Source organism: Hyperolius riggenbachi, chromosome 3 (assembly GCF_040937935.1).
Source record: "Hyperolius riggenbachi isolate aHypRig1 chromosome 3, aHypRig1.pri, whole genome shotgun sequence".
Lineage (NCBI taxonomy): Eukaryota > Metazoa > Chordata > Amphibia > Anura > Hyperoliidae > Hyperolius > Hyperolius riggenbachi.
This window is the reverse complement of record NC_090648.1, coordinates 363,757,395-363,780,640: the sequence shown is the minus strand read 5'-3', so window position 1 is coordinate 363,780,640 and position 23,246 is coordinate 363,757,395. Positions and strand designations below refer to the sequence as shown.

Sequence of the window (23,246 nt, the reverse complement as noted above, 5' to 3'; positions counted from 1 at the left end):
CCCATGCCACCGTCCTCTGCCCACAGCTGCGAGAACCGGCTCCACGCTGATCCGTCAGGCGGAGCCAGTCTAAGCGTAGCAGAAGTGCACTCTTTGCGTATCTCTGCAGGAGTGTATGGAGAGATACGTAGAGGGCGCACTTCTCCTGCGTAGCCCGGCTCCGATGACATCAGCGACGAGAGCCCGTTCTCGTAGTTGTGGGCAGCGGTGGACGGCGGCGTGGGATCGATCAGCGCGTGTGGGGCTGGAGGAAGCCCCATGTATGTATAACTGCTTTTTCATTTTTTTAGATAAGGTTCCTCTCTGGTTCCCTTTAAGAACAGATTCAGGTTAAGAACAAACCTACAGTCCCTATATCGTTCGTTAACTGGGGACTACTTGTAAATAGGAAAGCACCCTCTGCACTCTTGCACAGGACAGAAGGAAAACATATAGAATGCACCCTGTATGTATTTGGAGAGTTTAGCCTGTTTAATTTATTTACTCTCATTTGTGTCTAATCACAAGTTGTAATTTGATCTCTCCCCTGTATCACATGACTGTCATGTCTGATAAGCCTATTTTAGAGCACAGGCTGTAAACAATATGTCTGCTTCCATGAATCAGGAAGGAGAAACAGTACAGATTTATTGCAGGATTTGTATCAGCTGGTAACAAAGAAATGTTTTTGTTTAAAGGTTGTTATGCTGTTGCATATCTTTTAGAGCAGTGAGGACGTTATGAGTTCAGGTCCGCTTTAATACACCAGAACTTCTGTGCCTGTTGGGTCTGGAGCTGAAAATCCAGCCCTGTTAATACCATAAAAACTTGGTTAATCACAGACACTTTTCATCTCTACTTCTAAAGGCGCAACCTTATCATTGGTTCAGGTATTTCTCCGATTTTTATGCTGGACATAGACGGTTCGTTTCTGCAGCTCGATTCTCCCGTTCGATAGTTTCGCTCCTCGTTTCTGCAGTCGATTCTCTTATCTTCCGCTCGTTTTTCTTATCATTTTCCATTCACTTCTAACACAAATCGAGGGGTGAAACGATCGAGCGGGAGATCAGACATGTCAGAAATTATCGATCGAGCCTTCTATCCGGCTCAAAAACGAACCGTGTATTCCCAGCATTATACAGTTAGTCACATTCCAGTGGAAAAGGTTGGGGTTAGTAGTCATGTCTGGGAGAATTTATGGAGAAGCATGTGATCAGTTTGGTCAGGTGATAGATATGTATGTCTCTGATTTGCTAGTCATAATCATGTGCCAAAGCAGTATGTGATGACCGCAAATCACATGCTGCTCTGTGAGTTCTCCTAGGCATAACCACCACTAGCTATAAGCAATCAACACATAATGACAGCAGGTATCAAGTGCTGCATGATCAGACTTTCCAAATCCCTGCACTATTTATCTGTGTGTTTAGACCTGGAAACAATACAAGACTATAATCCATCTGTAGGGGCTGGTGCACAGCGAGCGGCTTTTTCAGCGTTTCTGCAGCCGCTTGCGGTTGGTCAATGTATCTCAATGGGGTGGTTCACACGAGAGCGGGAAGCGTTTTGCAGAAACGCATACTCTCGGGGTGAGGCATTTTTTGAATTGTGGATGCGTTTGTGCCTCAATGTTAAGTATAGGAAAAACGCAAACCCCTCTGAAAAACGGCGGTTCAGAGCGGTTTTGCAGGCGTTTTTGTTACAGAAGCTGTTCAGTAACAGCTTTACTGTAACAATATATGAAATCTACTACACCAAAAACGCTTCACAAAACCGCAAAATGCTAGCTGAAACGCTACAGAAAAATAACAAAAAGCGTTTCAAAATCTGCTAGCATTTTGCGGATCTGCTAGCGGGTTTTGGTGTGTGTGCACTAGGCCTTATTGAGTTTGTGGTGTGTAAAAACACGGCTAGGCTTGTCTCCTCTATATTGCTGTGCTGCTGTCCCCGGAAATCTATATGTAAATGTTCATTGTTGTATTACTATAAGGAAATATTGCTCATTGTTACATTGGGTAAAAACAAAACAGGAGCGCACCGCTGGTGCAATAAAATGTTTTACTTTAAAATAGACACGCTTTAAAAATACACTCAGTGTACAGTAGAACAAATGCGCCTGTCAGGCCTGCCGGCAGTCCTCTCCTGTAAGCCACGCTTGGCCAGAGCAGCGGGGACCGATGTAGATGGCGTGGAGCCGATGCGGTGGGCGGAGCCAGGTCGCAGGGATGCCGTATGATGTCATGACGCGATAAGGCATTAACCACGCCTTTGTCAGGTGAAGCGACGGCGAAGACTGCATGAATTTGTGTCCCGAGCTGGCAATTCCTATCTTCATGCCGCTAGTTGCCATCACCCTAAATGGGTAAAAAACATCCCGCGGAGCCAATTCTGCCGGCTCAGAAGAAATTGCACCAAAGAACAGGACTATATGAGGCAAGCTGGACAGCTAGCTCATAAATTTAAAGAAAAGGGCTATCAGGAATCCAACATAAAAGCAGCAATGGAAGAATTCAGGAATAAAGAAAAAGTTGGACAAGGCAGATCCATTATGGAGAAGGAACCAACACCTACATTCATCACAGGTTATACTGAAAGTTCACGCCAGATACAAAGTAATATCAAGAAAAATTGGCCGATCATATTGCAAGATCCTTTGTTGAAAACCTCAGTGCCCAAAACTCCAAAAGTAATTTTCAAGAAAGCACGGTCTCGTAAAAATCAGATCACACCAAGCAATAGGAGAAATGCGCCACCACAAATATGGCTGAAATCCAGCATCGTTGGCAACTTTAGATGTGGTAATTCACGTTGCAGTTGCTGCCCTTTCATAATGCATGGTGAAAAGTTGTTTCAACATCCAGAGAGGTGGTCTCTCCCACTTAAACAGTTCATTAACTGTGCCACAGAGTTTGTCATTTATGTGCTAATGTGACTGTAAAAAACTTTACGTGGGAAGAACCACCAGGACTCTGAGAAAGAGACTTGGAGAACACAATTGCAACATACTGTCCAATTCTAAAAAACATAGTGTTCCCAGACATTTCACAAAACATCACCAATCTGACCCCGGTTGTTTGAAGATTCTGGGCCTAGAGAGTGTTCCATCCACTCTATCAAGAGGTTTACGGCACAAGAGACTATGTGAACAAGAGGCATTCTGGATCTTTAAACTGAACAGCCTCTCTCCGAAGGCTCTGAATGAGGACCTGGAAGTACGGAGTTTCCTGTGAAGATCTGCTCTAAGTTTATGAACTTCAACTGAGTGTCATTTCCTATGTTTATTTGTTTTTTCTCCCCCCTCCCCCCCCCTTTTTTTGCTTTTCTTCCCCCCTCCCCCCACTCTCCAATTCTAACCTTCTGCTCCCCTCCCCCCCCCTTATTGTCCTCCCTTCTTGTCCCCTTTTCCTTTTCCCTTTATTCCTGTTCTCCCCCTCCTTCTCTCCTCCTCCCCCCTTCCCCCCCCCCTTTCCCAGTCTCTTTTTCCTCCTCATTTATTAGAATACACATAGCCGGCAGTCACCTGTTCCCTTTGCCCCCTATACCAGCTAGGATCCAAAGGGGCATATCATTTGCCCAATAGAAGGAAGTGCGACATTGTCGCATCAGGGCACTTTGCTGACCAATAGTGAACCTGTGTGACCAGCAGTTGCTTAATAGGAGCATGTGGGATGTATTTCCTTCACGGGTTTAAGCTCCATCCCTGTATCGATTCAAGTTCCACTTAATTGTCCTTCTAGCTTGTGAGTTGTCCCTCGCACCATCTATTGTTAGTCTGTTCCCTTTAACTCCACTTTGGCGCTGGTCCCCCTCTATTTATATGGACCCAGATCCAGCCCTTAAAAGTTCTTTATTTTTACAATAGGGATATATATCATAGGTTTAGTGGGCTCTAATTTCTTCCCACGCAAAAACTGATAGCGCTGTGTGTATATATATATATATATATATATATATATATATATATATATATCTCTTTAGCCAATCGCTGCAGCCCGTGGTCTGTGAGGCCAGTCAGCGCGATGCTGTATGTATCGGCTCAAATTGTTTCTCCAAATGCGTGCCCGTATTACGAGTATTTATTTTAAAGAGTTTTTATTAAGCTTTGTTGTCAATCTTAAACTGTAGTTGAGTAATTGCAAAAGAGATCAGCTGCCCGTATACTAGGGAGTTTGGAGGAGGTCCCATGACATGTGGGGATTCCCACAGCCACTTCCCCTCCCTTCCCACCTTGGGACACATAAATTCATGCCGTCTTCGCCGTCGCGTCACCTGACAAAGGCGTGGTTAACGCCGAAACGCGTCGTGACGTCAAGATGGCATCCCCGTGACCTGGCTCCGCCCACCACATCCGGCTCCACGCCATCTACATCTGTCCCCGCTGCTCTGGCTCTGGACTGCCGGCAGGCCTGACAGGCGCATTTGTTCTACTGTACACAGTGAGTGTATTTTTAAAGCGTGTCTATTTTAAAGTAGACATTTTTATTGCACCAGCGGTGCGCTCCTGTTTTCTTTCCTTTTCTAAACAGATTCACTGGAGCCACCCAGTATTTGGAGCTGCACCCATCCACTTCTCTGAGTCCATTAGTGTGTCGAGACAGCGCAGTGCTTTTCTTTGCTGATTGGGTAAAAACACTTCACTTTATTTCTGCAGCGAAAGTAGAATATTATATTGACATCATCAGTTGTACAAAGTGAGTGGCTTCTGAGATGCTCTTGGAGTGAGTGATAGGGCTTATTATGGAATACCCCTAGGACACGCTTTCCTTTTGGGATGTTGATGAGAAATAATAAGTTATGATGAAAGGTTTCTTGGGAATTCAGTCTCTACCTTATGTAAGCAGACTAGGAGCAGATTTCTGGAGAGATCGGTAAAATAATAGCCCCAGTTAATCTGGCCACAGCAGTCATTAGTCTGCAGTGATCAGTAAAGCTATGAAACAAGGGGTACCAGTGTGGTGGGATGGCAATGTTGTGAGATCAAACCACCAAGACAAGATGCGCCATAGGAACACTGCATCTAGTCCAACTTGTGGCTGGTGCCCTGAAGCCGGTTTCACACTGTTTCTTGGCATCATCGTTGCAGTAGTGCGCCTGCCGCACCGCCCAAAACAGGATTTCAGGGAATACCGCTTTACTATGCGGTATTCCCCTTCTGGCATCTGGCCAAACAAGAAGTGATGCATGCTTGCGGTCACTTCCAGTTTCGGCTATGCGGAAGTGCACGGAAGCATATTGTAAAAATACGCTTCCGCGAATGCGTGTCGCAACATCATCGCACCGCCACCGCCAACATTTCTAAGATACCTGCATCGCCATAGACTTAGATGACTTCCAGTCTGACGCACGTTGACGCAGGTACACTCGCTAACGTAGTTATGGAAGCGCATGAGATTGAGGACTTTCGGCACACCACACTACAGGTGATATGAAAGCACACAAACTTTCATTGCCCTGCGGTAGTAGTGCGGTAAATTGCCGTGATGCACCACCACAGTGTGAAAGGGCCCTTAGCATGGATAATCCTAGGAAGAGACTGGTGCTCGGAAGCAGTGTGACCCACAACACAGTTTTCAAACACAGACTTTTCAGATCCTCAGAGCAGTTTGCTTTGCTATCGTGTTATAGAATACTGGAATGGAAAACCATATACACTACACTGAGGGTATTTCTCATTCAAGGAACAACTCTGGGAAAAATTTGGCAAGTGGGCAATGCTCTGCTGGGAGCACTGTCACTGTGCTATGTGGCTTGACGGCTGGATAAAGTTTACTTTAGCAAGAGAAATCAGGCAATATCAAGAATTTCCCATGACCCCTTGCATCCATATGCCTTTTACAGTGCCTCAGTGTGGGACTCCTTGCTCTCGCAGAATGTGTGTAATCCTCCACCTCAATCAACTGCTTGGCCCATATGCAATTGACTTTTTCTCCTAAGTTTTCTCATAAGTGAAAATGTTTCATCTTCTCTTTAAAATAAAGCATTTTTTTCAGCATTTTCCAATTTAAAAAAAGCACCAAAAGTAGTAAGGAAAAGTACTATCAAAATGATTTTGTGTATTTCATTGCTAGCTATGGGTCTAAAGGGCATTTTATTGGCAAGGTGTCAAAATATCAACTTGGAGAAAACTGAGAAAGTCAATTGCACATGAGCCCATGACTTTTTACTCGTACATTGCATCAGATGCTTCAGAGTACAGTAAGACATGAAGTTTCGGAATCTTTAACTTGCAAAATTACAACCCTTTGATTTGCTCATATAGCAGTACTTGAGAAGCATGTGATCAGTTTGATCAGGTGACAGATGTGTAAGGGCTGGTTCAGACGGACGCTTGCAGAGCGTTTACTGCCAGCGTTCGGGGCTTGGCGTTAAACGCTCCCATTCAAGTGAATGGGAGCGTTTGTACCAAGCTTTTACGCGCGTTTGCACGAACGCGTCGTTCGGGTCACGATTTTCACTGGCGTTCAAGGAGCTCCTGGAAGCTACATGTTGCTTCCAGGGGCGGTGAACCGCGACGGCTAATGTCCCCCTAGGGGAAGAAAAAACGCGACCGCATCCGAACGCAATGCGAACGCTGCTGAAAGCCCGAACGCATTGCCGCCGCGACGCCAACGAACGCGACGCCTCCAAACGTCCGTCTGAACCAGCCCTAAAGGTGTGAACACATGCACTATTGCTGTCATCCCGTAAGGATTGAGACTCGAGGTATAGTTAATATGACCACCTGACCACTGTGCTACAGGAGGATGTGGTTCAGAAGGGAATTTGTGACCTGCTATATTCTGGAGTTTATTTGTGCAGACAGGGGAGTGTATCCATCCAAGCAGGAACTACAGAGCTAGAGATTATTTTATAACTAGTTTCCATAATTACAGCTCAGCTGCAGAACTGATAAAGTTCTTCCTAACTCCAGTTTATATGCCTTTAATCATCTTTGTTGTATACACTGCAATGAAAGTACACAGGGCAAATGAAAGCTATTCACAGGCGAAGCCACGTATATTTGCTGAGTGAGGGATGACTCCACCAGTCACCACATTGCTGAAGGCAAACATCAGTGCAGAAGTATAGTATCTATATATACTTGCACAGTAGGTGGAGGTTATAGAAAAATGTGCTGCTAAACTTATTTCTTGATGATCCAAAGTTAACTCTAACCTGTTGGTTTAGCAGAAAATGTAACCTTCACTCTGTGTATCCATGCCTCCTGGAAAACATAAACATTCCATTACCTTCATTTTATCTGTGATGTAGGGACATGTGACCATTGAATATTTCTTCTTGCTGATCCTTTGCTGCTAAAGTTCTATTAACCATTTCAGAGCTGGAGCAGGAAGGCTTGTCTCAGACATGCAGGTTTTCTGTACGCATAAAGTTTAACATAGTTATGCATACACCACAATGCTACACAAAGTAATGTCAAATGGGGGGGGGGGGGGAGAAAGTCCATGAATTCTTATGCTGGAGATACACGGTACGTTTTGTACCATGTATCGAGCCACACGATAGATTCCGTCGCGTCCCCGCGCACGGCCGGATTGATTCCCGCTCGTACCCGCGGGTGGCTTCTTATCTTCCGCTCGTTTCTTCTATTGTCCTGTATTGTCCGGTATCGAGCACGGAATCGATCCAGCGGGGTATCAGACACGTCAGAAATTATCAATCGAGCCATCAGCGGCTCCATTGATTAAAAAAACCGCACCGTGTATGCCTAGCGTTAGAGGACCTAAATTCTTCCAGAAGAGAAAAAAAACACAAACGCCAAAACTGTTTGTATTTACAGATAACCGCTTGCCTAATTCTTCCTTATCTGGAAGCATTGAGTCACTGTAATCCAGCTCTTGGATTGATTTCTTATCAGTCTTATCAGCTCTTTGAACAATAGAAAAATACTTTTTTTAGGTGTTTCAACCTGTTTCACAGCAAAAGTTGAGAAAGCATAAAAGACTGCTGTTGAGCGTGCGTATAGGGCTTAATTTGCGCTGTCACCTTTGTCTGATCTGTGCCTTGGTTCAGACAGGCTATATGTAAACACAGGAGGTTAAAGTGGATCCGAGATGAACTTTTAAGGTGCGTACACACGCACTACGGCAATGAACGACAGGTCCGTCAGACCCTCCCGCTGGGTGGGCGTTCCACTGACAGTAGTGCGTGTGTACAGTCTGTCGGCAGACTAATAAGGCTGTTTCTGAACAATCCGCTGACTGTACACACCCACTACTGTCGCTGGAACGGCTGCCCAGCGGGAGGGTCTGACAGACCCGTCGTTCATTGCCATAGTGCGTGTGTATGCATCTTAAAGGGGAACTTCAGCCTAAACAAACATACTGTCATCAAGTTACATTAATTATGTTAATTAGAATAGATAGGTAATATAATCTCTTACCCACCCTGTTTTAAAAAAACAGGCAAATGTTTGTGATTCATGGGGGCTGCCATCTTTGTCATGGGGGCAGACATCTTTTTGGTTGAAAGGAGGTGACAAAGAGCAGGATACACAGTTCCAACTATCCTGTGTCTTGATTACCCCTCCCAGCTGCACACGCTAGGCTTCAAATGTCAAATTCAAAATGTAAAAAAAAAAATTGCACCAAAACAGCAGAACGAGAATAAAATCCCATCATGCTTTGCAGAGCATCAATAGAAAAATGCCCGGGCAGTTTTCTTCTGTGCAGCTAAAAATGAGGCTTGTATAAGAGAAACAAAGTTCTGATGCTGTGAAACTGTTAAAGAAACACAAAGCCTTTTCAGTGCTGCTGAGTCGATTTTTAGTCTGGAGGTTCACTTTAACTCATTGCATAATTGTGTTCCTTTCCTATTGTTTACAGGGCATTCCTCAAGCCAAATACTTTTTTGTTTTAATACTCTAATTCCCTATTAACTAAACAAGCCTCGCCCACAGCTTTTCCGAGAGCTTTGGCATTTTCAGACAGTAGTAAGGGCTCATGGGAGCTCAGTCTGGGATGAAGGAGGGGGAGGAATTACTAGCCAGAGATTTCAGAGGCAGAGGGGAGGAGGAGGGGGATTAGGTTTTTTTCACAGGCTGATTGCTGAAGATGCAGATAAGCTTGCCTGTGTGTAATGTTTACAAACAACATAGCTGCTGTCATTGCATCACAGGAAGAAATGATTATATTCTATTGAAGCTGTTTGCAGCTAGATTTGATGAGTAAACTATCTAAACTTTAGATAAGATATAAAGACAAGTTACTTGTTATAGTTTTTCATCTCTGATCCGCTTTAACCCTGGATGTGCTTCCATGAAACCAGGAAGTAACAGATCTGCAGCATGTCTGAGGAGCTCTGCGGGCTGTTACAAAGAAATGTTTTTTTCTATAAAGGATATTATGCTGTTGCTTGTCATTTAGAGCAGAGAGGAAGTCCTGGGTTTAGGTCCGTGTTAAGAAAAGGCACATACATCATCTTTCAAAATGAAGGTTTTTACGTATAATGAAAAATCATTTGGTCCTTACCAGGTTGTCAAATTATTTCATTCTGACATTAAGCGTAAAGCATCAGATTTTCCAGATTCCACCCTGTAGTTATTTAAAAGACCATTATCACAAAACCTTGTAAAATATAAAATACTTGTGTGCACATACATTTAAAGAGAATCTGTATTGTTAAAATCGCACAAAAGTAAACATACCAGTGCGTTAGGGGACATCTCCTATTACCCTCTGACACAATTTCGCCGCTCCTCGACGCATTAAAAGTGGTTAAAAACCGTTTTGAAAAGTTTGTTTATAAACAAACAAAATGGCCACCAAAACAGGAAGTAGGTTGATGTACAGTATGTCCACACATAGAAAATACATTCATACACAAGCAGGCTGTATACACCCTTCCTTTTGAATCTCAAGAGATCATTTGTGTGTTTCTTTCCCCCTGCATCTCTCATGCACTGAAGTTTCAGGCTGCTCTTTTCTTCCTGCAAACAGCTTTGCCATTGTCTGTAACTCCTCAGTATGTGAAAGCCCAGCCAGCTCAGAGGATGATTTATCCAGCTTGTAAAAGATAAGAGAGAAGAGAGAAGCTGCCCTAATCTAAATAGTACACAGGCAGTGTGCATAGAGGGGCCTGGAAGGGGGAGTTCATAGCAGAACCACAACACTGAAGAACTTGACAGCCTTCCAGACACAGGCCGACAAGTCTGACAGGGGAAAGATACATTGATTTATTACAGAGACTGTGATAGCAGAAAGTGCTGCAGTAAGCCAGAACACATTAGAATAGCTTTTGGAACTTGTAGGATGATAAATAACAGGATGCAATTTTTGTTACGGAGTCTCTTTAAGAAGTAACTTTCTCCCAGTGTAGAATGTACTACTTTTCTCCTATGTTGCTGTCCCTTACAGTAGTTTGTAAAAATCTGAATCAGGTTTTGCACTAGTCTGTATCCTTATTGTGACGCCAGGCGACGCCCAGTCGGCTAAAATGCAATCGCGGTCGGATTGCGACACAAATCGTTAAACCGAGATGTGATATGTAATCTCCCCCTGCTCTAGGAGCAGCTGGGAGGTTTGGTCTTAGCTGAGGGAATTCCTGTAGAAGGCTGGGGGGAGGTGTTAATTAGCTTGGACAATGCTTATGTCCAAGGAGAATGTTTACTTTTAATTACCTCAGGGAGATGTCCCTAGTCACCAAATGGTGACTCTATTCACAGAAAGGCTTCCCTCACAGCAGGAGGCCTATTCAAAACCTGCTTTTCCACAGACTTCATGGCACCCATGAAGGGCAGATCTGAATGCATGTGTGGTATGATTTCCTGTCGGTATACGAAAACCGTATATCGCACAGCTATGAAATTCATATAGTCTTATTCGTTAACCTCCTTGCCAGTTATCCCCAGCTCAGCTCGGGGTAACCTGCGCAGGAGGATTTCTCAGGCCCCACTGGGCCGATTTGCATAATTTTTTTTATTGCACGCAGCTAGCACGCAGCTAGCTGCGTGCATACTACGATCGCCGCCGCTCGCCACCAATTCGCCACTACTGACTACGGCATTTTATAAGTTTAAACCTTAAATCTCTCAGAGGGAATGAACAGTCATTGGTGGGTAATTCAGAGGGGGCCGGCATTTCCACGCCCCAAACCAGCTTCATCAAAAGCACATGGCCAGCAGGCGGACCTGAGTCCTCCAAATTCCATCTGTATGAGAGTCTGTCTGCTGCCAGCCAGAGGACGCGTGGCTAGCGGCCATCTTGTTTGGACTTTGCTCTGATCTGAAACAAAAGAATTTTGCTGAAATTGAAACCAAGGACTTTACAAGTTTTCCCACAAAAGGACATCTTTCCACGAACCCTAAGTATTTTCTCCCTTTTTATTTCATACTGGCTATTCATGTTTCCATAATTGTTGATAATTTTCTGTATATATTAATTATTCATATTGCATATTTAATAAACGACGTTCAAACGTCCTTTGTTTATTCAGCTACCCTATTGTTCAGCTATACACAGAAACTGAACCCAGACTTCTGGAGAGACGCTACTATTGTCACTAGCTAGACGGAATAGAGTGTGTTTAACCGTTTTATTTGCAGGTCTAGAAATAGCTAGTCAATGGGTGCTTCTGGCCCAGGAAAGCAGAAGTGGTGGCAATTATACCCTGAACTAGTGTGTAAGTTGTAATTACCGTACCTCACAGGCTCCCTTCTGGTCAGGCTGCTGCCCAAATTCTGTCGGTTTCTGCCCACTGATCGCGACCACAGCTTGCATGGTCTGTGTGCTGAAACCAATTGGAAGGCAATTTGCATTCCGACCACGAGGGGTCCTGTGACACTTATGGGGTAGTTTAAGTATCTCTCATTCATTTCTTTATTTACTAAGGAACCTCCTGGCAAGGATCTATACAAAGATGTTAGATGGGTTGCCATACCTGCTTGAACACTTTTCTGGAAGTTGGACTGAGCAACTGCCAATCTGCCATTCAGTAAGTACTTTTAAAACCCTGAGAATCTCACATGCGCAGAATCTCACATGCGCACATGCGCAGATGAACTAGTCCAAGACCTATTAGAGCTGTCATATTTGTACTACCTTCTGTAAGGCTTTGTTCACATCTAAAATCAAAAACACTGACGTCAGCAATTTTCGATTTTGTGAGTGATTTTTTTTCTTTCCTCTCCCAGGGGTTACCTGCGCGCTTCAATTTTTTTTGTAAATTGCTTTTCTAAGTGCTTTTGCAGAGTGATTTGCTTGTTCACTCACTGATACATTTTCAAGCGTTTTGTGATTTCCCTATACCTGCCATTATAGGGAAATTGCCCCAATAGTACAGGCAGCCCTTTTCTGAGCGGATCGGAAACTAAACGCTCAGATGTGAACACTCTCATAGGGAATCATTGCACAAGCGCTTTTAGACTACCAAGCACTCAGACCTGGGTTCAATTCCCGGCCAAGGTATGTAAGCTGGCTTTTAAAAGCCTACAAATTTTTAAGCAAGCTCATTTTTCTCTAGGATAGATCATAATGGTACATGCTAGGCTGCCTTCAGTATGTAGTGTTGGTGGTGGTATAGCGGTTAAGAGAGCTATCTACCAAGCATTCAGACCTGGGTTCAATTCCTGGCCAAGACCTGAGTTCAATTCCCGTCCAAGGTATATAAGCTGGCTTTTGAAATTCTACAATTCCCTGGAAGATGAGTGAGGGAGGAGGGAGGAACAAGCCTATAAGAGCCTAACTAAGGCAGGGGGGGGGGGGGGGGGCTCCTGGAGTGAGTGCAGTCTGATTGGCAACAATGTGCCTGCTGACTGTGATGTAGAGGGTCAAAGTTCTGCTCAATAGAGCATTATGGGGTGAATCAATCTTCTGGAAAAGTTAGCCTGCTCTTGGCGAACGCGAACCACCGAAGTTCGCCGGCGAACCGATCGCGACATCTCTATTTTTCACAACAGTGGTCCTTTAAAACTTCAAATGTACATTTGTCCCAGAGTGAAGTGACTGTAAATTACTTTTTCTTGCGGTTTGCTGCTCTCATTCACAGTAAGTAGTTCTAAACTGACAGGGTTTGGACTAGGCCATTTTTTTTTTTCAAAAGCACTGACTGAATAGCAGTTGCTCAGTCCAACTGCCAAAATAGTGTACAAATTATTAGGCAGAATTGCCGGCCTCTTTGTATAAATCCTTTTCCAGGGAGTGATTTTGTAAAAAAATAAAAGAAATACTGAGAATCCTCCATGAAGCGATGGACTAGTTCTAAACCTGTCATATTTTAACTCCTTATTGTGAAAAACAGCAACATGGGGAACATTTATTTACAGTGCATTTCATTCTTGGAGAAAATAATTTTTAAAAATGTATATGTACAGATGTAGTCAGTTTTACCGTTTTTCATGATATAGCGGTCCTTAAACACAAATGAGGCCAAAATGGGGGAAGCCCTGCTAGAAAGCAGAGCCAGGACAAGGTCCTCCAACACCCAAGGCTGAGACACCAAAGTGCACCCCTCCATCCCTCCCACTCCAGCCGCCCCACACTGATTGCTATTAGATTAGGATGCACAACACCTTAATCTGAGTTATCTGGCTTGCACTCATGCCATGTATCCCCTTTTCTAATCTCTCTCTGCTTCAAATACCATAGGGGAATGATAGCTGAGTGAGTTGTGTGCCCCCTCCTACACTGCGCCCTGAGGCTGGAGCCTCTCTCGCCTCTGCCCGGCCCTGCTAGAAAGACAATGATTCAGCAGCTAGTTGAACCACATTTAGCAGTAATAACTTATCTCGTACTGTTGTAGAGAACTTTTGGCACACTCATCTTTACTATACTGGGTTCATGGTCAATCCTCGTAAGGTCCTGCTACAGCATTTTGATTGACTTGAACTCTAGACCTTGACTAGGCCATTACTACAACTTCATTTATTTATTTATTTTTGCATCTATTCAGATTCACCCCCTTTAACATCTCTGAAGTCTGATTTTGTGCTGACATCAAAACTGCAAATGACAATTCAGGTAATACGTTAATGACTATATAATTTTCTTGCAAGCTTTCAAAAGGTTCTTCTTCAGGCTTGATACTCATCTGGATCATAACTCAAACATGGAGTCAAACTTCTTTTAGTCACTCATATAAAATCATGCTTGTAGAAGTTCTTGAAAGCTTTCATCTGTTAATATATTTTAATTGCCTAATAAAAGGTTTTGCCATCTACCACTATTCCTTCTTCCTGGAATAATTCTGGCACACTCAAGCTACATATGAAGAAAGCAATACAGAAGAACACTATCCTCAGGGTTAACTAATGAGAACTCACGTCTGACAATTTACCGTTTGCTGCTTTGATAAGCATTTGATATTGATCCCAGAGCCTTCTGAGGGCTCACAGAAGTGTATTCAACCAATTTGTCCAATAGCTCTTATGGGGTGACAGCACTTGAACCAGGACACCCAGGGAGGAATTAGAAGGCTCTGCAGAAACCAGAGCCCTCCCTCTCCATAGGTGTCTGACTTTTTTCACTTCAGTTTTTTATTAACTTTGGGACAATCCCACCATATTTTCAGAAAGTGCCTAATGCCTGACATCCTTTGAAGCAATTTGGGTCAACACGGATTATGAATTTTGATCTTATAACGGGGTCATGCAGTACATGCAATAAAGTACCTTGACTAAGGTTTGACTGGAGTACCTTGGCTAAGTTACATTACTGTAACATTTAACAGTATTCAACCACCCTTACTCCTTCCATTGGATATTGGAAATAGGAGATCTGTGAGGCTTGGTGGTGTATTCTCCACAGTCAGCATGCAACGCATGAGCTGGCGTGGAGGAGGTACACACACTAGCACAAGGAAACAGGCTATCCCTAGTATAGTGGAGGGGAGGACTGACTCCAATAGGAGATTGTGGCGGACAGAGCCGGTGCAGATCTGACAGCCACAAACAATGCTTTCGTTATAACGTCTCAGCGCAAAGTAGCGCTGAGCGCATAAACCAGAACTGAGGAGATCAGGACAGGTAGACAGAATGAACGCTTGCTAGCTAGCGGCTACTTAGCGACAGCAAGCGTCCAAAACCAGACAGACTGGAATGAGGCAGCCAATGCGATGCGGCGATGGCGTGCCTCACAAAGACAGGACAGTCAGAAAATAGCAGGATTAAGATAGATGAACGTAACACAGATAAATATACAATAAGTATGTTTTCCTAGCGTATTACAATTACAGCTATCAATGAAACTATTTGTAACGTCTGACTAACATATGTATATATCGGCAATGAACCGATATATGACATAAGCAGGAACGCTGACTAGGAATGGAGTAACACAGGGAACAGGACTCAGAAGGATTCGCTATCTCTTCGCAGAGATGAACGCAATCCACAAACGGTAACAGAACAGGATTCAGAAGGATTCGTTATCTCTTCGCAGAGATGAACGCAATCCACAAACGGTAACAGAACAGGATTCAGAAGGATTCGTTATCTCTTCACAGAGATGAACGCAATCCACAAACAGTAACAGAACAGGATTCAGAAGGATTCGTTATCTCTTCGCAGAGATGAACGCAATCCACAAACAGAACCAGGAGCAGGGTAACTACCTCAGCATGGGTGGTCACGGTACGCGCAACCTACCAAAACGTGCTGGAAAGCTGACTAACTGCACACAGGATATAAACAGTTCGTGTACGTATACATCAGCGACACTGATGTATTAACGTAACACAAATACAAGGAAAATAATAAACGTGCTGGTATGCATATATATTGGCAATGAACCAATATATGATGCAAAGACCAGCAAAGTATCTTTATAACAAGAAACACGATCGGGGGCTAAAGCGACAGCAAGACTGGCTTACACTGAAGCTATGAAAACCCAAGGAAACCCTGCAGGAAGCAGATCTTTATACTGAGGTCATCCAATGGGAGCAGACATGCAGATTCCCACACAGGTGAATGATAATCAGTCACAAGCTGACAGCAGGGAAAGACAGACAAAGCTATGCAACTTGCATGGAAATAGATCAGAACTGCCTGAGCTGCAGCACTACTACTTCCAGTAATAGCTGCTGCAGCAGCGATCATTACAAGATCCAAGATTAATGTCCCAATGCATTTGAGTTTTAGTCTGATTTGAAAGGTGTGGAGAAATCATTCAATTATATATTGTGATGATGATCATAGTCAAATAAGGAGAGAAATATTTTTAAAGAATGCAAAGTTTAAAATGGAGTGGCGATAGTTCAAGAGATCTGATGAAGCTATGGATGTCTGTGTTTCTGGGTAATTCACATAAAATTCATGGTATCTTTAAGATATGTTAATTATTTAAACTCCCCATTTATAAACCAATTGGCCCATTTGAAAATGTTGTAGGAACAGCCAGGTTTAAAAATTGGATTCCCTAAGCTAGGAGATAAAATGGAGAAGTCAGAACTAATTTTATATTTGAATTTTAGTTTGAGACAGGTTTTCAAACACGCCCGAACGACACTGTGAACAGGGGGGTCTTGCTGTGGATTTGACATTGACCATGGCACAAGCGCATGTTAGTGTGAAGCTAGGGTAGTACAAGAAAGAAAAATAGATATTGTATGTTTTGGTGTAGTTTACTATGGTCTATACTGTATGAGGCCTTCATACAATGCGTAATGTGGTTAGATATCAAGCCTTGAATAGCCAAGACCTCTAATTTCTCTCTTCTGCATGCATCACGCTTCTTTTTAACTTGCATGTCTTCCTTTGAGAAGGTTGCTCAATACACACCTGCTATAAAATGCATGTATATTTAATTATTCATGCAGGCATAAGCGGCTTTAGAAGCATATGACCTCAAAAGCCTGGGGTGTTTTAGTCAATGGAGTTTTACTCCCATGGTCAGAAAACCTGCCATTAGACTGCATGTGAATTTTAGCCCTTGCATTTGTGTTATTATCCACCGGATGCTATTACTGTTGGTAATTGTTACTTAGTTATTTCAAAAACAATTGTGTAAAGTAAAACAATGTATAACCTTAATCATTATCGATGAGACAGCAACTATGAACAAGCAGACTATGTAACGGAGAGAGAAGTTGACTTTGAAACGCTCTGAAACTATGTTGCTATATCTATGAGACAAGCTGCTGCGGTTGTCATGAGGCAAGCTGACTATTGTGCCTCAAACAGCACAAACTTAAGGTGCCCATTAATGGTACCATTTTTAGTCAACAAATGTATTTTTGATCAGATTATACAGACCATATTGTACGGAATCGTTCCTGAATGATCGCAAACCAATGTTTTCCTTAATGTAGTGGGCAACTGGCATGGAGGATTTTTCTTAGATATGATTGTAACTGGTTTAGATATGGTCGCAAGTTGTATTCTTCAATGCTGTGGATGTCACTTGACAAGCAGCCTATTGGGTCAAAGTGCGGGGATCTCGTCCTACAAAGTGAATCAACCCCTAGTCAGATAGCTAATTGTACAAGTTGTTAGTCTGTATTTCTCCTGTCTGGCTCTTAGGGAAATTGCTGATGTGACTGAAACGTAAGAGAAGCTGAAGACGTGTCTGACACTTCTGCTGCCCGGAGGATCAACTGTGTACACATCACCATGGGAACAGGGACAGCCCTCTGCTGTGCATGCGCACAGTCCCAGTTTGAAACATATTGTATGACTCTCACGGAATACATTTTAAAATATGTGGCGTTTATGGCTCTCTCAGCCTAAAAGGTTCCTGACCCCTGATATAGAGAGTTTAGCCTGTCTGATTTCTCCTCATTTATCTTTAATCATAAGTTGTAATTTTGTCTCTCCCCGTCACCTGGCTGCCATGGCAGATAAGCTCATTTGAAAGCACAGGATGTTTACAGTATAGCCATTTGGTTCCCAACTGCTTCTGAGCTAAATGCTTCTGCCTTACTGTTAACTATTTTTGCCTGGCTTTTGACTACTTTCTGCCTGCAGCTTGCACCGACCTCTGCCTGGATTTTGACTGATCTCTGCCGGCAGCCTACACTGACCTCTGCCTGGGTTTTGATTGCTCTCTGCCTGTAGCCTGCACCGACCTCTGCCTAGATTTTGACTACTCTCTGTCTGCCGCCTAAGTCTGATAGCAAAGGTAATAAAGTCCGAAAGGAATCAAGCTTCTACTGCCCGATAGTTTTGTCGCCCTCTGTGCCATTCCCTGTTTAACCACTTGAGGACTGCAGGGCAAACCCCCCCTAGTGACCAGGCAATTTTTAGCTAAATTGGCCACTGCAGCTTTAAGGCCAAGCTGCAGGGCCGCACAACTCAGCACACAAGTGATCCCCCCCCCCCTTTTCTCCCCACCAACAGAGCTCTCCGTTGATGGGGTCTGATCGCTCCCCCATGTTTATTTTTTTTTAAATAAATATTATTGTTTTGTTTTTTTTAAAAAAAAACCCTGTTTCTTTAAGTTTATTCCCTCCCTCCCTCCCTCCCCACAGTCAGCCAATTATGGCGATCGGCTGTCATAGGCTTCTGCCTATGAGAGCCGATCGCTCTCTTGTCCCCCATGGGGACAGCCGTGTCACACGGCTGTCCCCAGTGCAGCGCTGCTGCTCATCGCAGCGCTGCACCAAGTAAATAGACGGCGTGATCGCCGTCTAACAGTCTCCCGAGCGGCAATAGCCGCTCGGAGACTGAAGGCGGGGCGGAGCTCCGCCCTCCGAGCATGAGATGCGCGCGCACCATGCGCGCGATCTCATGCAAAACAGAGCCCCAGGACTTTACGCCAATTGGCGTTAGGCGGTCCTGGGGCTGCCGCCGCGGCCACGCCTACTGGCATGACGCGGGCGGCAGAAGGTTAAAAATATACCACACACGGGAGGTGTATTAGGCATATATGTACATATTGTATAATAATCTGCTACCTTATTTGTACAGTTTCGCTATTTTTTCAGTTTATTGATAAATGTGATTCTTTGAACCATTTTGTTTTTCAGTCTTATTTATATGCAGGATGTCTACCAGGCTTTTATCCTGATATACTTTGGTGAGTTATGACTTAAGAATTGGAGGCCTAAAATTCTTGAAAAAAAATGTACCACTTTTAGACCCATAAATACAGACAGAAATGCACCACCAGGGAGGTTAAAGGGAGCCTAGGATTGTAAAAGATTTGGTGAGCAAATGTTGTGCTTGTTGTAGTTGCGCAGTGTAAGATCTTAACACTATGGATATAGCGTATTCCTGTGATCTGCAAGTGATGCACTACAGCTCTGTTGACATGACTAGGATGCAACTGGCTCAAAGAACAGCTAAGCAATGGAGTAAATATTGTTTCAAGTTGTGATCCTTCAGCTGAACTGCTTGTTTGGACAGACCCTGTCACTGCATTGATTCATGTTCAGCGTCCATCTATAAAGCCATGCCTAAGTCTGATAGCAAAGGTAATAAAGTCCGAAAGGAATCAAGCTTCTACTGCCCGATAGTTTTGTCGCCCTCTGTGCCATTCCCTGTTTAACCACTTGAGGACTGCAGGGCAAACCCCCCCTAGTGACCAGGCAATTTTTAGCTAAATTGGCCACTGCAGCTTTAAGGCCAAGCTGCAGGGCCGCACAACTCAGCACACAAGTGATCCCCCCCCCCCCCTTTTCTCCCCACCAACAGAGCTCTCTGTTGATGGGGTCTGATCGCTCCCCCATGTTTATTTTTTTTTAAATAAATATTATTGTTTTGTTTTTAAAAAAAAAAACCCCTGTTTCTTTAAGTTTATTCCCTCCCTCCCTCCCTCCCCACAGTCAGCCAATTATGGCGATCGGCTGTCATAGGCTTCTGCCTATGAGAGCCGATCGCTCTCTTGTCCCCCATGGGGACAGCCGTGTCACACGGCTGTCCCCAGTGCAGCGCTGCTGCTCATCGCAGCGCTGCACCAAGTAAATAGACGGCGTGATCGCCGTCTAACAGTCTCCCGAGCGGCAATAGCCACTCGGAGACTGAAGGCGGGGCGGAGCTCCGCCCTCCGAGCATGAGATGCGCGCGCACCATGCGCGCAATCTCATGCAAAACAGAGCCCCAGGACTTTACGCCAATTGGCGTTAGGCGGTCCTGGGGCTGCCGCCGCGGCCACGCCTACTGGCATGACGCGGGCGGCAGAAGGTTAAAAATATACCACACACGGGAGGTGTATTAGGCATATATGTACATATTGTATAATAATCTGCTACCTTATTTGTACAGTTTCGCTATTTTTTCAGTTTATTGATAAATGTGATTCTTTGAACCATTTTGTTTTTCAGTCTTATTTATATGCAGGATGTCTACCAGGCTTTTATCCTGATATACTTTGGTGAGTTATGACTTAAGAATTGGAGGCCTAAAATTCTTGAAAAAAAAATGTACCACTTTTAGACCCATAAATACAGACAGAAATGCACCACCAGGGAGGTTAAAGGGAGCCTAGGATTGTAAAAGATTTGGTGAGCAAATGTTGTGCTTGTTGTAGTTGCGCAGTGTAAGATCTTAACACTATGGATATAGCGTATTCCTGTGATCTGCAAGTGATGCACTACAGCTCTGTTGACATGACTAGGATGCAACTGGTTTAAAGAACAGCTAAGCAATGGAGTAAATCTTGTTTCAAGTTGTGATCCTTCAGCTGAACTGCTTGTTTGGACAGACCCTGTCACTGCATTGATTCATGTTCAGCGTCCATCTATAAAGCCATGCCCTGCTGAATTCCATAAAAGCAAAAAGCGGACACAGCAGTCTTCATATTTTGCCTAGTATATAGTTCAGCTGTTCAGGTTCATGAAGGGTCCTTTCCTCAGGGAATGTGCATCTGTGATGCAGTGGGCTAAAACATCTGACATTTGAAGATCAGTGTGTTCAGGATAGTGGTGAGCAGTTTATGCTGCGGTGATTCATTGCTAAAGAGGCAACAGGCACATGCCTGTTGGGAAACGGACGTCCTGTTCATTACAGTGCTCCATTGCAGTTAATAGCATTTCCCATTTTCAAAGTAGACACTATTATTGTCCATCTATAAACCAGCGCTCTCTGCATTTGAGGCAATAAAGGAAGGCATGTCAACATTTGAATCGGGTTTATTTCGCCAAGTACAATGTGAAATTGATTTTGGCACAACAAGGTCCGTGGTGGTACAGTAGCAGAATGGTGCATTAAGCGTACAGTAGATATACAGTGGATACATACAGTGCATACAGATACATACACATACAATACAAATAGAAGGCATAGAATATAAGGCATAGGTAGAGGGACGCATAAAAGGTGGACCCAGGAAAAGGACCAGGGGGTAATCCGCTGCAGTCTATGGCACTCAAAAGGCTTCTGTAGGGATAATTTGAATCAGATGCCCCCAGTCTATCCTTGGGGGAGAGGAGAGGGAGAAAAGAAAGAAAGATAGAGAGAGAAGGTGAAAAGAACAGTGAAAGTGAATCCTCTTAGGATTGCAGTGTAACCTGGATGGTAACCTGGATGGATAGTGTTGGTGATCGGAAATGTCCCGTTTGGCAGGCTTTGCAGCTGTGGTGGATCTGTGACTACTGGTCCGGCTTTATCTTAGTAAGGAAAGACCTTATGATGTTGGTCCAGGGAGCCAGCGCAGGATGCCAGAGTGTTGAAGCAGTGTCTGAAACCGTGGGCACCAGGAGGAGGGTGGCTGACCCACAGTGGAGGTGGCTGCACAGGTCTGTGCAGCTGGCCAGCATGTTGGAGCAGGGTCTGGCAGGGGACCAGGAGGACCCCAACAGTTCAGCAATGGAGGGCCTGACTTTCCTAGGGGATGGAGAGATGGTGGTCTTACTACCCTGGGGACACAGAAGTGATGTCAGGCTCACCTGGGCAGTAGCAATGTCACTGACAGCAGCGGAGGCAGGAGACCGGAGGGCACAAGGATCAGGTATGATCTGCCCTGTAGATTCCCTCCGGACAATGACAGGGACCCTGACATGGCTGTGAGCAGCAGGAGCCGCACATCTCACCTTGGCTGCGGCCCGGTCTGCATGCGCTCGAGGTGGCTTGCTGCATTCCCTGGCAGCAGCAGGGAACACAAATATATATCAAATATTTGACTGAGCACAGCAGCATTTCTTTGGTGTAATTGCACATGTATTATATTCTGTGCACACAAAAACTGCAGTCACAAAAAGTGCTACTCTTCGCCTGGAAGAAAGCTTCATAAACTCAATTCTAAACTTTGGAATCAGACTTTGGATGACCCCACCTCCCACAGAACACTATGTACAAGCTGCAGTATGAGCGGAAACAAGTATAACAGCAACTTGTACTGCATCAACCGTATTATTTAAAAGTAGGGAAAAAACTCCTAACAAGCTAACCCCTACACAGCCATGAGGTTTTGCGCTTGGAGCTTGACTGTATGGTTCCTAGATGTTGCAGGCTGCAGACTTACAAGACCACTGGGAAGGGACCTATGTTCCCCTGATGTGTTATATCTCCACTTACAATGTTAACCTGATCTAAGATGCTGTTAGGGGTGTGGGCAGAAGCATGTAGATGATTGTGCTGTAAAAGGAAGACTTTTACCTAAAGGTCTGTCACAAGACATTTATGGCAGTGTGCAATATTCTAAACCTGTTGGTCAAAATACTGAAAGCATTTTCATCTACAAGAACATGCTTGCAGTAGTCTGCAATTGTTTTTTGTTTGTTCCTGACTCAGATTTCTGTGTGGAATTTACTTCATGATGTTGTATAATGCCTCATACACTAATAAAAAGTTAAGCCCCTCTTTGTTTTCTGTGTTTGATGGTAGATTGAATCACTTGTTGTTTAATTTGCTGGAAAAAAAACAAATTCGTTCCATCACCCCATCATCTGAAACGTGCATTATTTCTAATATATGCTATTATGAATTCACATTTAGAATTCATAACTGCTATAAGCACAATGCTAAAATAACCTTTCTAATTGTAATAGCATGAGCCACTGTCGGAACGTGGGGTGATGCGCTGGTGTTTTCCATCTACTGCTTTAACCTATTTTGGAAATTCCACAAGTCCTCGTATTGATTGGCAATCTCCTTTACCTTTTCATTTGAACTTGGGAATTGTAAAGAAAGAACACATGGAATGTGCTGGAGTCTCCAGAGAATATGTCGCGTAGTGGCATTGCAACCTGAGTTCCAGGAGGGAAGCAGATATGAAGGCAGATGGCTCTGCAGCTGAACATACTCTTTCTTAATTCCTGCGAAGAATAGCAATCTGTTTACATAGTTCTTCCAACTGGTCTAAAACTTTAAAGGCAAGCACAGTCTTGGCTGTAAGTTACTGTCACAGATAGTATGCCTCATTGACCCCACTTTAAATGCTTAGCATGGGCTCTCC

The 23,246-nt window shown here is 44.0% G+C and overlaps 1 long non-coding RNA gene across 1 annotated transcript in view; it reads left to right on the top strand.

Moving 5' to 3' along the window:
* Nucleotides 1–23,246, top strand: part of LOC137561566 (uncharacterized) — an 83,517-nt gene that overhangs the window by 44,036 nt on the left and 16,235 nt on the right. Inside the window, exons 3-4 of the long non-coding RNA XR_011030050.1 lie at nt 11,808–11,910; nt 13,867–13,934. This is a non-coding gene — a long non-coding RNA (uncharacterized lncRNA). The remainder of the gene's footprint in view (nt 1–11,807; nt 11,911–13,866; nt 13,935–23,246) is intronic.